At 49.3% G+C, this 19,657-nt stretch overlaps 1 protein-coding gene across 7 annotated transcripts in view; it reads right to left on the bottom strand.

Annotated features, from left to right (window-relative positions):
- Positions 1-7,720, bottom strand: part of AKT2 (AKT serine/threonine kinase 2) — a 51,367-nt gene extending 43,647 nt beyond the window's left edge. For 4 of the 7 annotated variants that reach the window (XM_057533945.1, XM_057533944.1, XM_057533940.1 and 1 more), the window contains exon 1: positions 7,580-7,720. The gene's annotated coding sequence lies outside the window, so the exon portion shown is untranslated. Of the gene's footprint in view, positions 1-130; positions 215-3,694; positions 3,783-7,579 lie in introns of all 7 variants that reach the window. The other 3 variants (XM_057533941.1, XM_057533942.1, XM_057533947.1) reach the window with 3 other exon arrangements.
- Between the last annotated feature and the right edge of the window lie 11,937 nt (positions 7,721-19,657).

Consider the following 19,657-nt stretch of genomic DNA (forward strand, 5'->3'; position numbering starts at 1 on the left):
CTACCCTGCCTGGCCCAGTTCCTGAATGCCTCACCTCAGGAGACTTCCCCAACGCCCCCCGCCCCCCCCCCACCATGGCCAGCTTAGATCTCTGTTCCCTTCCTCGGAGCACCAGTAAGGCAAACATTACCTCGTGGCGTCCTCCTCTAGACTAGGTGCTGCTCCCTGGTGTCCAGAACTATACGTGGCACAAAGTAGGTACTCAGTAAATTATCTGGTGAGAGAATGGAATATACAGATGACCAGAAACAGCCAAAGCTGGCTCCAGAGGCCATTCAGGAATCAGTGCCTTCCACCCTCATCCCTTCCCCCTGGCCTCTGGGGAAGGATGGAGCTGGCCAAGGTCAGGGCTCCACGGGCATGAGAGGCAGCCGCAACCCCTCTCCCAAGCAGGCATCAAGTGGATCTAACTCACTCATTTCCAGGACAACTGAGGCTTACCTTGTGCCAGCTCTGTCTAGAAGAAGAGAAAGCAAAAAAGAACAGCAGTAACAATCCCAGAAAGAGTGGCCATGGCATTGGTCAGAGACACAAGAGCCAGTCTTAAAAAGGCAGACTTGACCCCAGATAGAGCTGGGTTCAAATTTCATGTCTGTCACCTATTAAAACTTTAACTTTGGGTAAATCCAATGACCTCCCGGGTCTTCATCTGGGGAGAAGAGCTGCACCGAGCTCCCAGGTCGTGGTGGGAAGCAGGCATGTAAAGCCCTGGAGCAGTGCCTGGCACAGAGAGTCCACTCTGCCAGCTCTCAGCAAAACACGGGCATTCTTTGTAGCGCTCTGCACCTCAATTTCCTCTCCACAGAATGGGGTGACTGCTGCCTACCTCACGGTCTGCTGTGTGTCTGAAAGAGCACGCACAGAGTGCTCACAGCGTCTGGCCGAGCCCCTGCTCAGCGATGGGCGTGATGAATATTCCTGTCCGGTGCCCTCCCCAGTGGGAACCTCAGCTAATTGGCCTGCCACTCCTTCCCTGCCAACCAATAAGCCCAGGCTGGCCACATCCAGAGCCCCTTCTCTGCTCTCAGGTGCCCAGCCTGACAACCTCCAGCAACAGCAGCTCAGATCCATTGAGCACCTTCTCTGGAGGCCCCATGCCACGTACTTTCTGACACGTTAGCTCCCTGAATCCTCCCTACAGCCCCTCTCGGCAGGGATGTGCCGTCAGCTGAGCAAGATGCATCTCCGAGGGATGAAATCAGGCCCCCACCGTTGCATGGCAACCAAGACAGGAGCCAGGAGCAGGGTTCACACCCAGGTTGGCTGCCCCCAGCCCGGACCACTACACAGAGGATGAACACCTTGAAACCAGGCTGCAGAGGCCTGGGGAGGGGGGCAAAGGAGCGGCAGCCAGCCCAGCCCGTTTGGAAAGGGCCCACAAGGTGGCAAACCAAGGCAGCCTTGGATTTCTGGCCTCACCCTTAGAAACAACATCTGCAGAAGAGCTTCCTGGGCAGGACAGCTGGGCCTGAGGAACTTCCTGCAGGAACCTCTGACATGTAGTCTCTCCTCGGCCAGCCCTGGCTTGCTGTCCCCTGTTCCCGCACCCAGGACAGCCGGGACCTGACGTGGGTGCCGAGTTGGCAGCAGGTCCTGCCCCCAAGGGGCCAGGCTGAGCTCCCACTCCACCACCCCTCCCACCCCTGCTCCCTCCCTCCCTCCCTCCCTCCTGGTCCCGCTCCCAGGGCTGTCTCCCCAAGCTGGGCCTCTTGCTGCTTGGCTGGTTGTCCAGAAGAGCCTGCCACGGAACCACCCCACCGTGCAGCCCAGAGGCCTGGTGGTTGAGAGCCTTCCACTGAGAGCTCTTGGGAAGTTGAAGAGAGGCCCAGGGAGGGGTGTCCCTGGGTCCCCCAGAGGCCTGGAGATCAAATGAGAAAAATACCCCTTTCCATCCCCCCCATCCCAAGGGATTTCTGGAGGCCCAAGGATGTTTGCTCTGAGGGGCTCTGCTCCTTCCAGGAAGATACTCCATATTGAGCCTGGGAAAATCAACAGCCCCAGGCTCCTGCTCACTGCGCTAAGCCTTAAGTTCCAGGCTCAGGTGTGGGATTAGAAGTCCATGGTTACCAGGCACCTTCCTGGGCTGGGGGGACTCTGGAGCCACTCTGCCCAAATACAAAGCCTGTCAGTGTTGGGGGACCCTGCACAGATTAGCAAGGCTCTCCAGGCCTCATTTCTCACCCCTGGGAGGTGGGAACCACAGCTGATTCCTCCTCGGTCTGAGGGGTTTTCACTCAAGTCGCCCATGGCTCTTCACTGCACACCAGTCCTACCTACAGGTCACCTCCCCAGGGAGGCCCTCCCTGATCATTCCAGCTAAAACATAACGTCCCCACTCTCTCTTTCCCCTGTCCCCCATTCATTTGGCCTTTGAAACGTTCATCACAACCTGATGTCCTATTATTAGTTTGTTTGCTGGGTACTTGCCTCCAGTAGAAGGTAGGCCCATAAGGCCCAGTCTTCCAAGTTCTAGAGCAGTGCCAGGAATGTTGCAGGCCCTCAGGCCATAAGCTGAGTGGAAGGCAGAATCAGCAAGTACAGTTTTTAGCAGGTATTACTGTTGTTCTGTGCTGTTATCTGATATTAGCTGTTTGGTTGAGGAGGGGTGGGCAGAAAATTAGCCCACTGAGCCTCCCCCATCTGTCCCTAAAGGGAAAAGCCATGGGCCCTGGGAAACACGGTGTTTGAAAACCACAGAGGAGGGAGGCAAACAAAAAGGCCTTCGCTCTTTCTACGGCAGAGATTCTACTCAAGGGGGAAGTGGGAGGCATGTGAAACTCCCTGACCGGCTCTAAAATCTACCCCCACCCCAGGCAGAAGCCTGAGAACCTCTCATATGGCAAAAGGTATCTTCTAAAACCCTAAATCTGACCAAGCTGCTCTTCAAGATGGTCTACAAGGCTCTGAGTGACCCTGCCTGCCCTCAGCCCCTGGCCTGCCGCCCACCCGCTCCTCGCCTCACCCTGCAGGGCCACACGGGCCTCTGTGCAGCCTGTCCCTGCACCTCACTGAGCTCAGTCGTCCCTGCAATTTTTGCACTGTGGTTCCCCCCACACCCCAAGGCTGTTCCTTCTCAGGTCACCTTGTCAATCTGAGATCAGCTCAGAGGCCTTGCTGACAGCCCATCGCACCTGATTTTAATTGCCAAGCACCTCCCTTTAACCTGCCCCTTGTTTATTCAGCAGGTTTAGGGTTTGTCTCCCTCAGCTCCACGGGGGTAGGGCCTTTGTTAAGTGCCCCGCTGTATCCCCAGCACCTGAAGCAATGCCAGGCACAGAACAGGTGTTCAATAAATGGTTACAGATGAATGAAAACCTTTCCTCAGCTCTGCAATGCCTTCGGGATCAAAGCCACACTTCCTGCCCAGGCCCACGAGGCTGTGAGAGGTCTGGCCCCGACTCCCACAAGCACTGCTGCTACCCTCCCTGGTGGAGACCACCCTTCTGCCTCTCGGCCTTCAAAAGGACTGTTCTCACCCAGGTCAAGGCCGCTACCACCACTCCTGGGAGCTAGGGTGGAGAGTCAATAAAAGCACAAGTAGGAAAAGGGTTTAGCAGAGTATGACATCTGGAAAGGAGCTAGAATTTCGACCTCGGAGGAGGGGCTCCAGGCAGCAACTGTGTAGGAGAGGGCGGGGACCTGGGGGCTGCATTTGCCCCACCCCTCAAGCCTCCAGAACCTCCTGTTTCCTCACCTGGAAAATGGAGATGCTAATTTCAGTCCTGCCTTCCTCCTGGTGTTACCTGACAAGGCTCTGTAACCTGGGAAGGGCCTTCAAAATCCTAGCGGAAGTAATAAGAATTACAATTGTTAAGATATCCTGAGGGCTCACCCTGTGCCAAGCGCGCTTCTTAAATAGTGATAACAGGAAACTTTTACTGCAGGCTTACTGTTACACCTGCACAGTTACAAGTGCTCTCCAGAAATTAACCCGTTTAACCTTCAGAACAACCTATCAGGAGGGAATTATCATCATCCCATGACACAAATGATGAAATGAGCTCAGAAGAATTGAGAACCTGCTCAGAGTCACACAGGCAGCAAATGGTAGGGCTGGATTTGAAGCACTGAAGCACTTCAGTACAGCTCTTTACAGAGTTTAGAAACCAGGACAGCAGACTCCTGGATCCTGGCTGGGCCAGGCTTGGGGGCTGGATTCCAGGATGATGCCTGAGAGGACTGAGGGTGGGGGTGGTGGGTTAGGATCGATGCCCTCAGACTGCCACCGGAGCATTTATTCAGTGCCAGGCACCGTTCTAGGAGCTTCTCTTGGATTCCTTCATTTAATCCTCATGAAAGCCTGAGGGGGATGTCATTCTGAGCCCATTGCACGGAGGTGAACACTGTGGCCCAAGGTCACACAACTAGAACGTGAAAGCACCAGAACTTGCACACATGCCCACTACACCATCCTTGTGCAGGGACCTCAAACATGGGTCCCCTGGTAGCTGTGTCACCCCCTACATGTCTCTCCTGCTGTTTCCTCCCAGCTCCCAGCAGACATTCTGCCCCAGGTTAAAAGATGCCCTGGCTCAACTCTGAGGAGGGAACAAGTTTTATCAGCAAGCCCAGAAACTGCTAGACTGGCTGCCGGCAGAGGTGCTCATGACAGCCCTAGGCTCCAAGGGTGAGGGGAAGGAAATGCCCAAGGGTGCAGCTGGCAGGGTCTAGGGCAGGAGCTTTGAGGTGACAGAGACCCTCTCCAGCTTTGGGACCATGAACAAAGAATTCATTCAAACCCCAGTCTGGTCCCCAAGCGTCTGACAGACCTAGAACGAAGCAATTCCTCCTCTGAGCCCCAATTTCTGACTCTGAAAAATGGACAGAAACACCATATCCACCCCTGGATTCAACTAAACCACTGTTCCAGTTACCTGTTGACAAGCAGTTTACTTGAGGCCAAACCAGGCCAGGGGTTCACATCCCAGCTCTACCACTTCCAACTTTGAGATGTCGGGCGAATCATTTCACTTCATAGCAAGTGTCTTGGTTTCCTCATCTGTAAAATGGGTATCACACTGCTACCTAACTCATAGGAGTCTATAAAACAGGCGAGTCTATAAAACAGGCATAACCATACCTACCCCATGGGTATGTTTTGAGATTTAAATGGGTCATGGGGTACTTCCCTGGTGGCGCCGTGGTTAAGAATCCGCTTGCCAATGCAGGGGACATGGGTTCAAGCCCTGGTCTGGGAAGATCCCACATGCCTCGGAGCAACTAATCCCGTGCGCCACAACTACTGAGCCTGCATTCTAGAGCCCGCGAGCCACAACCATTGAGCCTGCGTGCCACAACTACCGAAGCCCACACACCTAGAGCCCATGCTCCTCAACAAGAGAAACCACCGCAATGAGAAGCCCACGTGCCACAACGAAGAGTAGCCCCCGCTTGCCGCAACTAGAGAAAGCCCGTGCGTAGCAACGAACACCCAATGCAACCAAAAATAAATAAATAAATAAATAAATAAATAAATAAATAAATAAATAAAATAAAAATAAATGAGGTCATGTGTGTAAAAGGCCTGTCACACGCCTGACATAGGGTGAATGTTCAATAAAACTCACTAGCTCTGGAAATGATCTGCCACTCTGTGCCTCCGTTTCCCCTTCTAAAATGGAGGTCACGACAACAGTACACAAAGCTCTAGGCTGGGGGCATTCTGCAAGTTAATCCACATGAAGCATTCCGAACAGTGTATGGCACACAGACTGCACTCAGTAAATATCAGCCATCGGTCTCAAGATTATTGTTTTTACTACTGCTGTTAATCCCATCAGGCAAACCCTCTAAAAGCTGGCAGACCAGAGAAAGAACCCCTGGTGCAGAGAAATTCTACAGAGCCACCGTGGCCTCACAGAGACTCAGGGACCGTTCTCTCCAGCAACCACAACCCATGGAAGCCAGTTAGCTTGGAAGCTGATGATGTGGACCAGAGCGACTGTCTGCCCCCTTTGACCACATCACCAGCCCACATTAGCTGGGTCAATCAGGGATTATGGCCAGCCCTCTGGGAACTCCAGACCCAGGACAAAGGTTACGGAGCAAGCCAAGGTCACAGGCTGGCCTGAGGAGCCAAGCTCCCACCCAGCAACCACAGTGAGAAACCAGATTCGTGGGGGATTTGGCCGCCCCAAGTCCTTCGGAGCAGCCTTCCTCCCTGGGTCATTGTGGGGCAGGGGCACCGCCACCAAGTCCCCTTGGCCTATGCAGAGAGGAACAGCTGGGAAAACAGCACTCAGCCTCATTGCCGCCTAACGGTGAAGCCAACTGTTATCGCCTGGTGGGGAGCGTAAACATGATGGGCGTCTGGACCAAGGAGACACAAACATGTGTCTGGCCTCATGGCCAGGATGGAGGGGCCTGGGGTGGTGCCTGGCCCCTTGGCACCCACCACCAACCACTCTCAGGCCAGAGCTTCTGATGCTTCTCTGACAGAGGAAGAGTAAACAAGGTTCAAGGGCAGACCATGGAAGACCTAATTACACCCAGGCCTCTTGCTGAGCCCCAGTGCCTTCCAAATGAGAGGAAAGGCGTGCTCAGAATTCCAAGGATAAAGATGTCCCAGCCACCCTCCCCTCGGGGAGAAGTGTCCCTCAAAGCACTCCTTCCTCCCAAGTCTTAAGCAGGTCCAGGGACACAGATCCTCAAATCCAAGCTCCATACCCCCTCCCCTCCCTAATATGGAGCCGAAAGCTCAGAAAACAAGCGGCTTCTAAGACGTCTCCCCCCCCCCACGCCCCAGCCAAAACCATGGGAAGAATTTGCCACAGAGGTGTCCCAACACACCTTAAAATAAGGTTTAATAACATGAAAAGGTTCTAGGGTAGACAGCAGTCCCACTGACCATCCAGTTCCCCCCAAAGTCAATAAGAAGTTCAATAAAGGGTGATTCCCCCTCCAGCTCAGCGTAAACCCCCAAGCTCCACCCACCAAACACAGGAGGCAGAACCCCCTCCTCATCGCTCGGCACTACAGCGCTCCCAAAGTACTCCCCTGAACACCCACTCGGGCCCGTCCCCCCGCCCAGCGCGGTCCCTCAAAATTATAAACATCACATCGCGGCTCTACGTTCTAAGGATGGCTCCCCCCAGGACCTCAGTGGTACAACCCAAAGGGCGCTACCCGGGCCACACTAGGTACAGCTCCCTCCCCAGAAGCCCCTACTTCTCTAAGCACACTCTAGGAACTATTTCCACAGCCCCCTACGCTTGCTAAGACGCGCCCCCTCAAAGGCTTAGCCCTCGCACACCAGGCAGGCTCCCCCCTCCCAACCCACTGGCTCAACCCCAGCCCAGCACGCAGGGGTCTGCGCCTCCAGCCCTTCAGTGGTTCGGTCCCCACACTTTGATATGCGCCCCCTGCAGCTTCAGTGGTTCAGCCCGCCGCCCCCGCCCCCTCGGGGCTAGTCCAACCGCCCCCGCGCAGCCTCCCCAACTCAATCCCGGAAGGGGGGGCTCAAGGACTACGGTCCCCGCCCAGTGAGCACCGGTGGTACGGCCCAGCGCGGCTTTGCTGGGGGTCCGGACGCGACCATCGCGGGGGGGGGGCGCTTGGGGACACGCGCTGGCGCACTCACCTGTCACCGGCGGCCGCCCAGCCTCTCTGGCGGGGTTCTACTCCTGCCCATCGCCACGCTACGCTTGATTCTGCTCCTTGTGTTTCCTGGCGGCGGCGGCGGCGGCAGCACCAGCAGCAACGCCTTAGCGGAGCCAGGCCCAACGGCTCGCGCGGCGCGGCCCCCCCGCCCCCTCCCCCCAGCCCCCGCTTACCGCCCCCTCCCACCCTCTGGACGGAAATACCGCCTTCTCCCGCCACAAACAGGAACTGACGCGAGAGAGGGAGAGAGGGACTCGAAGAGCGCTAGAGCGCAAGCGCAAGGAAGGGGCGGTGGCCGACTCAGAGAAGGGCGCCTGCGTACATTAGACAAGCTTGAGCCGGTGTGGGCAAGGGAGGTGCCTCGCGCAGGCGCCGGACGGGGAAAAAAAAAAAAAAAAAAAGAAGATTGCGCAGGCTCAGTAAGACTCTGACTCCCGCTTTCCCCGGAGGCTAGCCGCGATGATATTTCCCGGCAGCCCCTGGTCCTTATTTACATGCGCTTTGATCTGGTTTTATTCCGCTCTCGCCTTTAGTTCAGGTTTGGAGGCTCTAAAAGAGCCTTGGAGCAGGCGTTAGGAAGGGTTTCCTTTTCAGTATTTCCTCTCATGGTTGAGCACAGGCTATGAAGCCACACAAACCCAGCTTTGCATTTCCTTACTGGTGACTGTGGGCAGAAGGCTTTACCATTTTCTGTGCCTCAGTAGCTACATCTGCAAAATGGAAACAATCATAGCTGTGCCCCTGGGCTATTGGGCTATTTTATATAAACAGAACGGTGTAAGTCAATTAGACATGCTATAACTCCAAAATATTAATCCTATCTGCTCATGATATATATATGCAATTAAATATGGGATATAACTTTTTTATGGGGTAACTTGGGCCTACAAAGGCCTTAAAATAGCCCTGTGGGGGGGAAAAAATAGCTTTTCACAGATCCTGGCCCGTGTATTAGCTAGTGTAGTAGACAGCTGTGACACATCCGGATCCCGGTCCCTGTTCTCTCATGGGCTGGGTGGAGCTTCCTACTTTATGAATTTGGGTTCCAGTAATGCCACACAGAAGGCCTGGCTGGGAGTTGCAGAACCCTGGGTCCACCTAAGTCTGCGAGAGTGTCTCAGGCAAAGTCCTACTCAGGGGTGGTAGTTTCCCCAGAGGTAAACCTACTGCTGGAACTAGCCCTCTGCTGGTGGGTCTTCAGCTTGGAACTCTTTGCTCTGTGTTCCTAATTCCTGGTCTTCCCCCTTCACACTCTGACCAGAGCCTCCCCCGCTACAACCCTGACCATTTTAGCCTCTCACTGCCTGGTAACAGATCTGTCTCCTCCACTGCACAGTGAGCCCCAAGAGGGAAGAGTCCAGGACTATCTTAGTCATCGCTGTGTACCTAACACTAACCAGCAAAGGTCCTGGCACAGAGTGGGCTCTCGAGGAATATTTGTTTCAAAAAGTAGCCCTTCTGCTCTAATCTAGACTCAAGGTTACTCTGGCCTACTCGATTTACTCCACTCCAGGATGTACAGCTCATAGCCCATTCCCCTACCTCTAAGTCTTCCTGGGCTAGCTCGAATCCCTGCCCCTCCTGGGAAACAGGATGGATTACAAGACACAGAGATCTCACTGAAAGCTTCCGTGTGCTTGTGTCTGAACTTGTAGGGGCACTAGTAGTAAAGGGTAATGGCTTTCAAACTATTTTAAGACCTAGTAGGAATTCCCTGGTGGCCCAGCGGTTAGGACTGGGCACTTTCACTGCCGAGGGACCGGGTTCAATCCCTGGTTGGGGAACTAAGATCCCGCAAGCCATGGCGCAATCAAAAAAAAAAAAAAGACCAAGAACACACAGATGTATACTTACAATCCTGTGAAACAAAAGTGTCACCAAAGGGAACTCCCTGGCAGTCCAGTGGTTAGGACTCTATGCTCTCACTGCTGAGGGCCTGGGTTCAGTCCCTGGTTGGGGAACTAAGATCCCACAAGCTGTGAGGTGCAGCCAAGAAAAAAAAAAAGTGCAACCAAATGCTATTTACCCTATGTATGATGCACTCTGATATTTAACTTTTTTTTCAGTGCTGTTTGAGACCCCGCTGATCTGATTTTCTGACCCACTAATGGGTCGTGCCTTGAAGTTTGAAAAACACTAGTCTGGGAGCGAACAGCACTTACTGGCTTTGGAAATAGATGGGCCCTAGTTCTAATCATGCCTCTCTTGTGTCCTTGTCAAAATAACATCATTTCTCTGAGCCTGCCTTTCCTCGTTGCAAAACAGTAGCAATAGAATTCATTTAGCAATTATTACAGGCCAGGTTCTGTTCCTGACACAATCTCACCAATGCTATACCCTGTTGCTGTCAACACAATCTTGGAGGTTAAGTGGGACAGTATGTTAACGGACTTGCTCAGGGTCCCAGGACAAGTTAGGGGTGGAGGTGGGATTTGAACCCAGGTAGTCTGATACAAGAGCCTGTGCTTTGAACTCATATCATGCCGGAAAATGGAAAGTAATAGCCCTACTTCTGTCCCTTGTGTTGCTTTGGCAAACCACTTATTTATTGTTTGGGGGTCTCAGTCTCTCAATTTCCACATCAAGGGTGATTGAGGAGAAAATTTCCTAAAACCCCAAATTGTTCTCTACCCTCTAATCTATTCTGTGAACTTCCCGCCTATGACTATAAATATGGGCTGCACAGGCACTTTTCTGGGGAGAAGGGCCCAAAGCTTCTCATCTTTAGTCTGCTCAAAGGCCTCTTGATTCAAAAAAGATGATGAAGAATCCTGCCCTGACGGATGGAGAGGGCATCTCCTCAAAGTCCCCTTCTGTCCCCAGGGAGTGGGAATAAGCCCCTAGAGTTCATTTCAACCCTTCTCAAAGATTGGGCTCCAATGGTGATGGGGCAAGCTGCCTGGGCCAGCCATAAAGAACCTCCTGGTAGGGCTTCCCTGGTGGCGCAGTGGTTGAGAATCTGCCTGCCAATGCAGGGGACACGGGTTCGAGCCCTGGCCTGGGAAGATCCCACATGCCGCGGAGTGACTAGGCCCGTGAGCCACAATTGCTGAGCCTGCGCGTCTGGAGCCTGTGCTCCGCAACGGGAGGGGCCGCGATAGTGAGAGGCCCGCGCACCGCCATGAAGAGTGGCCCCCACTTGCCCCAACTAGAGAAAGCCCTCGCACAGAAACGAAGATCCAACACAGCCATAAATAAATAAATAAATAAATAAATAAATAGATAATTTAAAAAAAAAAAAAAAAAAAAGAACCTCCTGGTAGCCCCAGATGGGGAGGCTTCCACTCCACCCGACAAAGTCCGGGGGGGTCTATCCCTGGCAGTGGCTCTGAGGGGGGGACCCTCCCTGCTACATGGGTGATCAGGAGATACAAGCAGGAATACTCAGATTTCCCCCTTTCTTCATCCTAAGCAGAGCATTTTCAAGGGAGAAAGTCCATAGCATTGGTCAGATTCCCGAAGAAGACTGGAACTGTTAAAAAAAAAAAAAAGTTTTTATTTAAAAGAGTTTCCCACACTATACAGAAATGTTGAAATAATATCTTTGATGCCGCAGCCAGAAGTTACTAAGCCCCACCCTAGATGCTACTGTGTTGGAAAGATCCTTTCAGAGTCATTTTAAGTGTTTGGCAGTAGTACAGATAAGGGATTCTGTAAACGTTGGTTCCAATTTCCTTTTTATAATATGTTTTATCGTTCAAAAATTCTAATAGAAGATACCATGCACCATGCACATTCAACTTTTTAACACATCGCAGATTTCCGAAACGTGTAAGGTGAGGCTAAATGTGCTTTAGTGCAAACCTTGGGATAAAACTTTTTCTGCTCTTAAGACTGAACACCTTATCGATCTGCTCTGAACATATAGATGGCTTCTCATCCTGCATGAAATAAAAGCTAAAGGCCTGGGACTTCCCTGGTGGCACAGTGGTTAAGAATCTGCCTGCCAATGCAGGGGACATGGGTTCGATACCTGGTCCGGGAAGATCCCACATGCCGTGGAGCAACTAAGCCCATGTGCCACAAATACTGAGCCTGTGCTCTAGAGCCTGCAAGCCACAACTACTGAGCCCATGTGCCACAGCTACTGAAGCCCGTGCACCTAGAGCCCGTGTTCTGCAACAAGAGAAGCCACTGCAATGAGAAGCCCACGCACCGCAACGAAGAGTAGCCCCCACTCGCCACAACTAGAGAAAGCCCGCACACAGCAACCAACGCAGCCAAAAATAAATAAAATAAAATAAATAAATTTATTTTTTAAAAAAAGCTAAAGACCTCACCATGGTGTTCAGGGACCTATGTGAGCTGCCCCTATCTTACTAACTTCATCTCAAGCTACTCTCACCCTTGACCACCATATCCTAGACACACTAAACTCTTCTCTGCCCCACCAAAAAGACAAGCTTGTTCCTACCTCAGTGCCTTTGCACTTGCTGTTCCTTTTGCCTGGACTGGTCATCCCCCTGATCCTGATCTTTGCATGACTGACTCCTTGTCTTTCAGAACTCAGTTCAAATCTCATCTCTATAGAGAGGCTTTCCCTGGTCACCCCAAATCCAAAAGAGCCATACTGTCACTTCTTTTCAGCATATTTGAATTCTCTACCTAGCGCTTAACACTAACAAATTTTTTTAATTTTGTAACTGTCTTCCCCCAAAACCAGAACATAAATTTGCCCATGAGGGCAAAGACTTGTCTTGGGCTGTATTCCCAGCATCTAGAACAATGCCTAACACACAGTTGGGACTTGGGGATCAATAAATATTTGTTGACTGAATGTGGTTTTGATTAGGAAAGTTAAAGCTCTGTACCGGGGTGAATTTTACTTCAGGTCCGAACTTGTCTACTCACAAAAAGTTGAACAAATAATAATAATCTCTTAACCTTTATTGAAGAATTCCCACATATCAGGCACAGTGCTGGTCACTATATCCATGACCTGAATATGTTCCTGCAGGTAGAAGTCTCTGTAAGGCCTATTTTGCAGAAGTAAATATAGGCCCAGAGAGGGGAAGTCTCCTGCAAAATATCACATAGCCAGAATGTGGCGCCCAGATCCATTCCCAAAGATGTCTCAGGCCAAGCCCACGTTTTTACCCACAGCACTGGAATTCACCTGCTTGAGTCCAGATTTGAGATACAGCAAAATCTCATTTTATGCTGTTAAGGTATGTGGATTATTTGAATTGAGAATTTTTTTAAGATTTATTTATTTTTGGCTGTGTTGGGTCTTCATTGCTGCGCACAGGCTTTCTCTAGTTGCGGCGAGCAGGGGCTACTCTTCGTTGTGGTGCGCAGGCTTCTCACTGCGGTGGCTTCTCTTGTGCGGAGCACGGGCTCTAGGCGCGCGGGCTTCAGTAGTTGTGGCACGTGGGCTCAGTAGTTGTGGCTCACGGGCTCTAGAGCGCAGGCTCAGTAGTTGTGGCGCACGGGCTTAGGCGCTCCGGGGCATGTGGGATCTTCCCGGACCAGGGCTTGAACCCGTGTCCCCTGCATTGGCAGGCGGATTCTTATCCACTGCGCCACCAGGAAAGACCGAAAAATATTTAAAACATAGTTTCCCACATTATTGAGAAAAAATGAGATGATATGAATATCACCTAATTTCTTTTTAGCTCAAATCACTTCACAGCTGCCCCAGGAGACTATTTATAAACTCTATTTGTGCTGTTACCACAAGATGGCGCCACGTGAGCTGACCATCCCGGCTGGAACCCAGCTGACTTGCAGGCATCAAGCCTTCCTGGAGAAAGTTGGACCTTTGTGTTGTTATGGAAACATTCACTGTTTAAAAGGAAACTCTGACATAACACCTAAACGCAACACGATTGGAATTGGATTCTGAGCCGGGGATAAAAACGGCAATAATGAATTTTATTGGGACAATTGATGAAATTGGAATATGAACTGGGGTTTAGATAAGAGTATTGTATCCTCACTAAACTTCTTGGTTTTGATGGTTGTACTGTGCTTATGAAAAAAAATGTTCTTGTTCTTAGGAAATACACACTGAAGTATTGCGAGGTAAAGGGACATCATGTTCAACTGAACTCTCAAATGGTTCAAAAACACAACGTGTGTGTGTGTGTGTGTATGTGTGTGTGTGAGACGCGCTTATGGAGACGGGGAGGGGAGGAGAGAGAATGATAAGACAAATGGAGCAAACAGTTGGCTAATCTGGCTGAAGAGTACACAGGAATCTCTTGTACTATTCTTGCTACTTTGCTGTAAGTTTATAATTATATTAAAATAGAGTTACCTCAAAAGCTCTTTTTTGTAGCCAGTGAGAATGTCACTAAAGGGTCCTTTAAGTGGTGATGCTAATGCTGGTATGGAAAATCTTCCCTGAAAATCATCAATTTCAGACAGATTAGATAACCACACTGTGCCAGGCACTGTTTAAGCCCTTCACATGAATTGACTCATTTAATCCTCATAATCATCCTGTGAGGTGGATGCTACTATTACTCCCATCTTAGTGAGGAGGTAACTAAAGCACAGAGAGGTTGAGTAACTTGCCCAAGATCACACAGCTGCTCTTAATCATAACAGCTCAAGCTCTTAACCATAATAGACCATCGAGAAGGCCAAATGATCACCAGGATATGCTATGTTGGTTATTTAGGAACAAGCACTGCATTAAATATGAGGGAGCAGAAAAGGCAGCTCTAGGGGAAAACTTTGGAACAATGAATGTAGGTTTATGTGCTCTGAACCCCTGCCTCAACCTGACATTCAAGTCTATGTAAAAGTCAGTCTTGAATTATGCAAGGTTTAGCCAAAATAAAATAGGGAAATAAAATGGCTGCTTATTCTGATATGAACCTGCTAGCCGTCAACACTGGAGGAAAAATTAGAATGTTCCTCAAACAAATCTGATTATTCTCAATATTTACTTTTAAATACACAAATGGCATACGTTCAAACTTATAAAACAGGAGCATTCCCTTTGCCCCTGCAGTTTAGCTCCTAGATATTTACCCTATGGATATGTTCACACATGAGCAAACGATGGTATACACAAGAGGCGCTGTTTGTGATAGAAAAAGACTTAGAAACCACCTAAATGGCCACAATAAGGGACTGGTTCAAAGGTACATCCACACAAGGGAATACTATGCAGTTAGTTTAAAAGGAAGCTCTTTCCAATAAGGACATTAAAAGATGTTTAAGGACTTCCTTGGTGGTGCAGTGGATAAGAATCCGCCTGCCAGCGCAGGGGGCGCGGGTGCAAGCCCTGGTCCGGGAAGATCCCACATACCGCGGAGCAACTAAGCCCGTGCACCACAATTACTGAGCCTGTGCTCTAGAGCCCGCGAGCCACAACTACTGAGTCTCCGTGCCACAACTACTGAAGCCGGCGTGCCTAGAGCCCGTGCTCCGCAACAAGAGAAGCCACTGCAATGAGAAGCCTGTGCACCACAACAAAGAGTAGCCCCTGCTCACTGCAACTAGAGCAAGCCCATGCCCAGCAACAAAGACTCAATGCAGCCAAAAATTAATTAATTAATTAATTTTTTAAAAAGATGTTTACAATTATTAGCCATCAGGGAAGTGCAAATCAAAACCACAATAATAAGATATCATTCCAAACCCACTAGGATGGCAATAATCAAGAAGACAGATAATTAAGTGTTGGCAAGGATATGGAGAAATTGGAACCCTCATACACTACTGGTGGGAAAGTAAAATGGTACAGCCACTTTGAAAAACAGTCCAGCAGTTCCTGAAATGACTAAAAATAGAATTAACTTATGATCCAACAATTCTACTCCTAGGTATATACCCAAGAGAATTGAAAACATATGTCTACACAAAATTTGTACATGAATGTTCATAGCAGCATTATTCATAATAGCCAAAAAGTGGAAACAACCCAATGTCCACACAATGCAATATTACTCATCAACAAAAGGAAATGAAGTACTGCCACATGCTACAACATGGATGAACCCTGAAAACCTGCTAAGTGGAAGAAACCAGACACAAAAGGCCACATATTATATGATTCCATTTATATGAAATATCCAGAAGAGGCAAATCTATACAAACAGAAAGTAAATTAGTGGTTGCCAAGGGCTTGGAGCGGGGGGTTGGGTAGAGTATGGGAGGACTTGGGGATTGATGCTTAAGGAGTGTGGGTGTTTCTTTTGAGGATAATGAAAATATTCTAAACTTGTGGTGATGGACACAACTCTGAATAACCAAAAGCCACTGAAGTGTGCATTTTAAATGGGTGAATTGATATGAAATGATCTCCAGGATATATATTAAGTAAAAAAAGCAAAGTGTAAAACTATCATATATTCTACCAGCTGAGTGAGAAAATATAGTTATGTTTATAAATGAAATGTTTCTGGAAGGACACATAAAACCCCAGTAACACTGATTGCTCCTGGAGAGGGGAACTGGACGACTGAGGCCTCTAGAGTAGGAGAGAAAATTGTTTTTTTTTAAATTGGTAATAGAAAGTATTAAACCAAGAAAGTATTAAAACTTTGAACACAATGAACACCTGTGTGCCCATCACCCAACTTTAAAAACCACTACCATACAGTTGGACCCCATGTGCACCTCTCCAATCACATCCCATCCCACCCCTGAAGTGATCCACTGTCCTACATTTGGAGTTTATCATTCCCATGCATTTTATAATTTCATTACACTCTAAGTATCTATAACCAATATGCATTATTTTGCTTTTTTTGTTGTTGTTGCTGGCTGCGTGGCTTGCAGAATCTCAGTTCCCCGACCAGGGACTGAACCTGGGCCATGGCAGTGAAAGCCCAAAATCCTAACCAGTAGGCCACCAGGGAACTCCCTATTTTGCATATTTTAAAACTACACATATTCTTCTGTCATCTGCTTTTATCACCCAATGTTTTGCTTTATTCATATTGATACGTACAACTTTAGTTCATTTTCATCGCAGTGTAATATTCCACATCCAATACATAATGTAATACACCCAGCATTGATGTACTGGGTTGGCCAAAAAGTTCGTTCGGGGTTTTCCTTGCCATCGTACAAAAACCCGAACGAACTTTTTGGCCAACCCTATATAGTTTTCCAAGATGGCCACAACGTGATCTCTCATCCCATATGCTCTTCTTGCAATGAGACACTGACATTCCTGTCACTGAGAGGTAGGGCCCATGGTCCCTCTTGAATCTAGGTGGGCTAGTGACTATGGCAGAAGTGAAGCAATGTGAGTGACTTCCAATGCTAGGTTAGAAAAGGCAGTACAGTTTTCCCTGACTCCCTTGAGAAGCTTGCTCTTTGAACCCAGCTGCCATGTTGTAAGGAAGCCCAGGCCACGTGGAGAGGCCACATGTAGGCATTCTGGCTGATAGCCCACACTCAGGTTTTATCTAAGTGCCAGTATTGGTTAACCACCAGACGACTGGGGAAGCTTTCAAGAGGACGCCAGCCCCAGCCAAGATCTTACAGCAAGCGCGTGAGAGCGCCCAAGTTATAACAGTCTAATTGAGCAAGTCAGCACCCAGAGCCATAAGAGATACTGATTATTGACCTGAGCCACTAAGTATTGAGGTGATTCATTACACATTAGATAATTAGAACATCTATGTCACAATCTGCCCATTCTCCAGCAGATGGATATTTGGGTTGTTTCCAAGTTTTTTATGGCATTACAACAGTGATCTTATGAACATTCTGATACACGTCCTGTGTGCACGTGTAAGCTTCTCCAGAAGGGTAGTTACTGGGTTGGAGAATATGTCATCTTCAATTACACTACAACCTATCAAACTATTTTCCAAAATGGTTGATACCAACTTACATTCCAACAGCATTATATACACTCCTATTACTCCAAACCTTCCCCAACACTTGAGACTTTTTTTTTGCTAGTCTTTTGCCCAGTAGGGCACAAAACAGTCTTATTGTATATATCCTTTTGTACCTTTGAATTTTGTGTTGTTTGCATGAATTAATGCAAAATGAACATTTAAATGTATGCTAATAAATTACTGCTTTTCTGTTTTAAGCATGTTTTATATATTGGGGTTCCATATTAAGATTACTTTTTTTTTTTTTTTTTTTTGGCCGCACCACATGTCTCTCATTATCCAGCAGGCTAGCCCAGGCTCTTCTACACAGTGGTGGTTGCATGGTTCCCAAAAGCAGCATAAGAGGGCAGGCCCCAGTGCACAAAGCACCTCTTAAGCCCTATCAATTTAGCAAAGCACGTATTTTGTACTTCCTAGGTGGTGGTCCATATTAGCTCTTAGCGTCCCCTGATCCGCTTCCTCCAGCGGTCTCCAATTAGAAGAGTCCAGCTGCTCTTAATTCCTTTTTGGAATGGGGTGATATAAGTAAATCATCTGAAGAGTGCCAATAATCTCGGGGGAGAACCTCATTCAGATCTGCGAGTGACCCAACAACAGTGTTTGCACTAAAGTGATATGATTGGAGTTCTTCAAATTCACCCCTGAATTGACCCCACCTTTCTCCATTGCAGCACTACTTGTAATAACAAGGAACTGGAAACAACCTGAATTCCCTTCCAAAAAGGACTGGGTAAGTAAGCTAGGCCGTTAACGTGCGTGTGCTCGTCTGTGTGCCCTGTGTGTTCCTCTTGTATGTATGTGTGAATGTATGTGTGTGTGTGTGCACACGCACGCACACACACATATCTCTGGAAGGCTTATCCAAGACATTGGTAACACTAGTGGCCTCTGAGGAGTGGACTGGGGAGCTAGGAGACTTGGAAAGAGACTTTTCACCGTGAAGCCCTTTGTATCTTGGCATTTTGCACCCTGTGTATGTATTATTTATGCTCAAATACGTTTCACAGAACCAGAGAAAAAATAACGCACCCTTGTGGGCCACAGCTGTTGGGGCTGGTTTGGGGGAATCGCCAAATCAAATGAGTGGGACACTGGCACTCTGGAGCGGCTAGGAAGCCGAGGAGGTGTCCGGCTCCACCCTGTCTGGCAGCCGGTGGCAGGATGGGCATGACCCTCAAGGCCCGAGGCCTCCCAGAGCTGCAAATGCTCCCTAGGGTAAGTTGGTGGGGGCGGGGTAACATGTACGCACAGACAACTATAGCAAATCCAAAACCACTCTCCTATGACCCCACCCTCCCCTCTCCAAAAGGGCCTTGTCTCAAATCTGCGGTTGAGGCAGCACAGGGCAGGGGCTAAAGGGCGAGGCTCCTGGTCACCTCCCTGGTGGCAAGCCCAGCGCTGCCGCTTCCCAGCTGGTGAGGCCTTCAGCGGTTCGTTCCCCTCTGCGCCTCTCGAAGGAGGCAAGAGTGACTCGACTAACCTCATCAGCTTTTCATGAGAAGTGAGCTATACATGCTTTTATATCATTTCAGTTCCTATTACACATCAAGAAATTACCCCGTGCTCTTAAATTTAGTAACTGGAACTCTTCCAGTTAACCTTGGCAGTTGCTAAAATTATCCATGAAGTGGAACTCAGGGAAATTACTGGGGGGAGGGGGGGGGGTAAAAAAAGGAGTTGAAGATCAGCAAGAAACCTGTGTATATGTGTGAGCGCCTCCTTGTGGCCCTGACACAAAAGGACGGTCTCTGGAATCTTGACATTGCCATCCTCTGCCGTCCTTCTGAGGTCCAGAAGGTCCACGAGGGTCTGGCCTGGGCCCTCCCCAGGAGGGGGGTCTATGGGTCCTCCCTCTACCACTCTACCACTGCCCCTCATACTGAAGTCCGGCCCCTCACACCGCAGGCCCAGTGCTTGGGACGCCGCCTGACACACAGTAGCCTTCCCAAATGACGTTACTAAAAACCTAAAAATAAGTGGATGATCACTTACGAAGACAAAAACAGGTCTGGAGATGGATGATGGTGATGGTTATACAACAATAGGAATGTACTTAATGCCACTGAACAGTACGCTTAAAAACGGTTCAAACGGTAAATTCTGTGTTATGTATATTTTACAACAATGAAAAAAAAAATGGATGAGGTCTAATCTCAGCTTTACCTGCAGTTAGTTCTCCTCCAAACCCCTTGCCCACTCCTTGGTAATCTCCTTATCAGATCCTGTTCCCTACATGGGAAAAGGGC

The sequence above is a fragment of the Balaenoptera acutorostrata genome, chromosome 19 (genome assembly GCF_949987535.1).
Source record: "Balaenoptera acutorostrata chromosome 19, mBalAcu1.1, whole genome shotgun sequence".
NCBI classification, from domain to species: Eukaryota; Metazoa; Chordata; class Mammalia; order Artiodactyla; family Balaenopteridae; genus Balaenoptera; species Balaenoptera acutorostrata.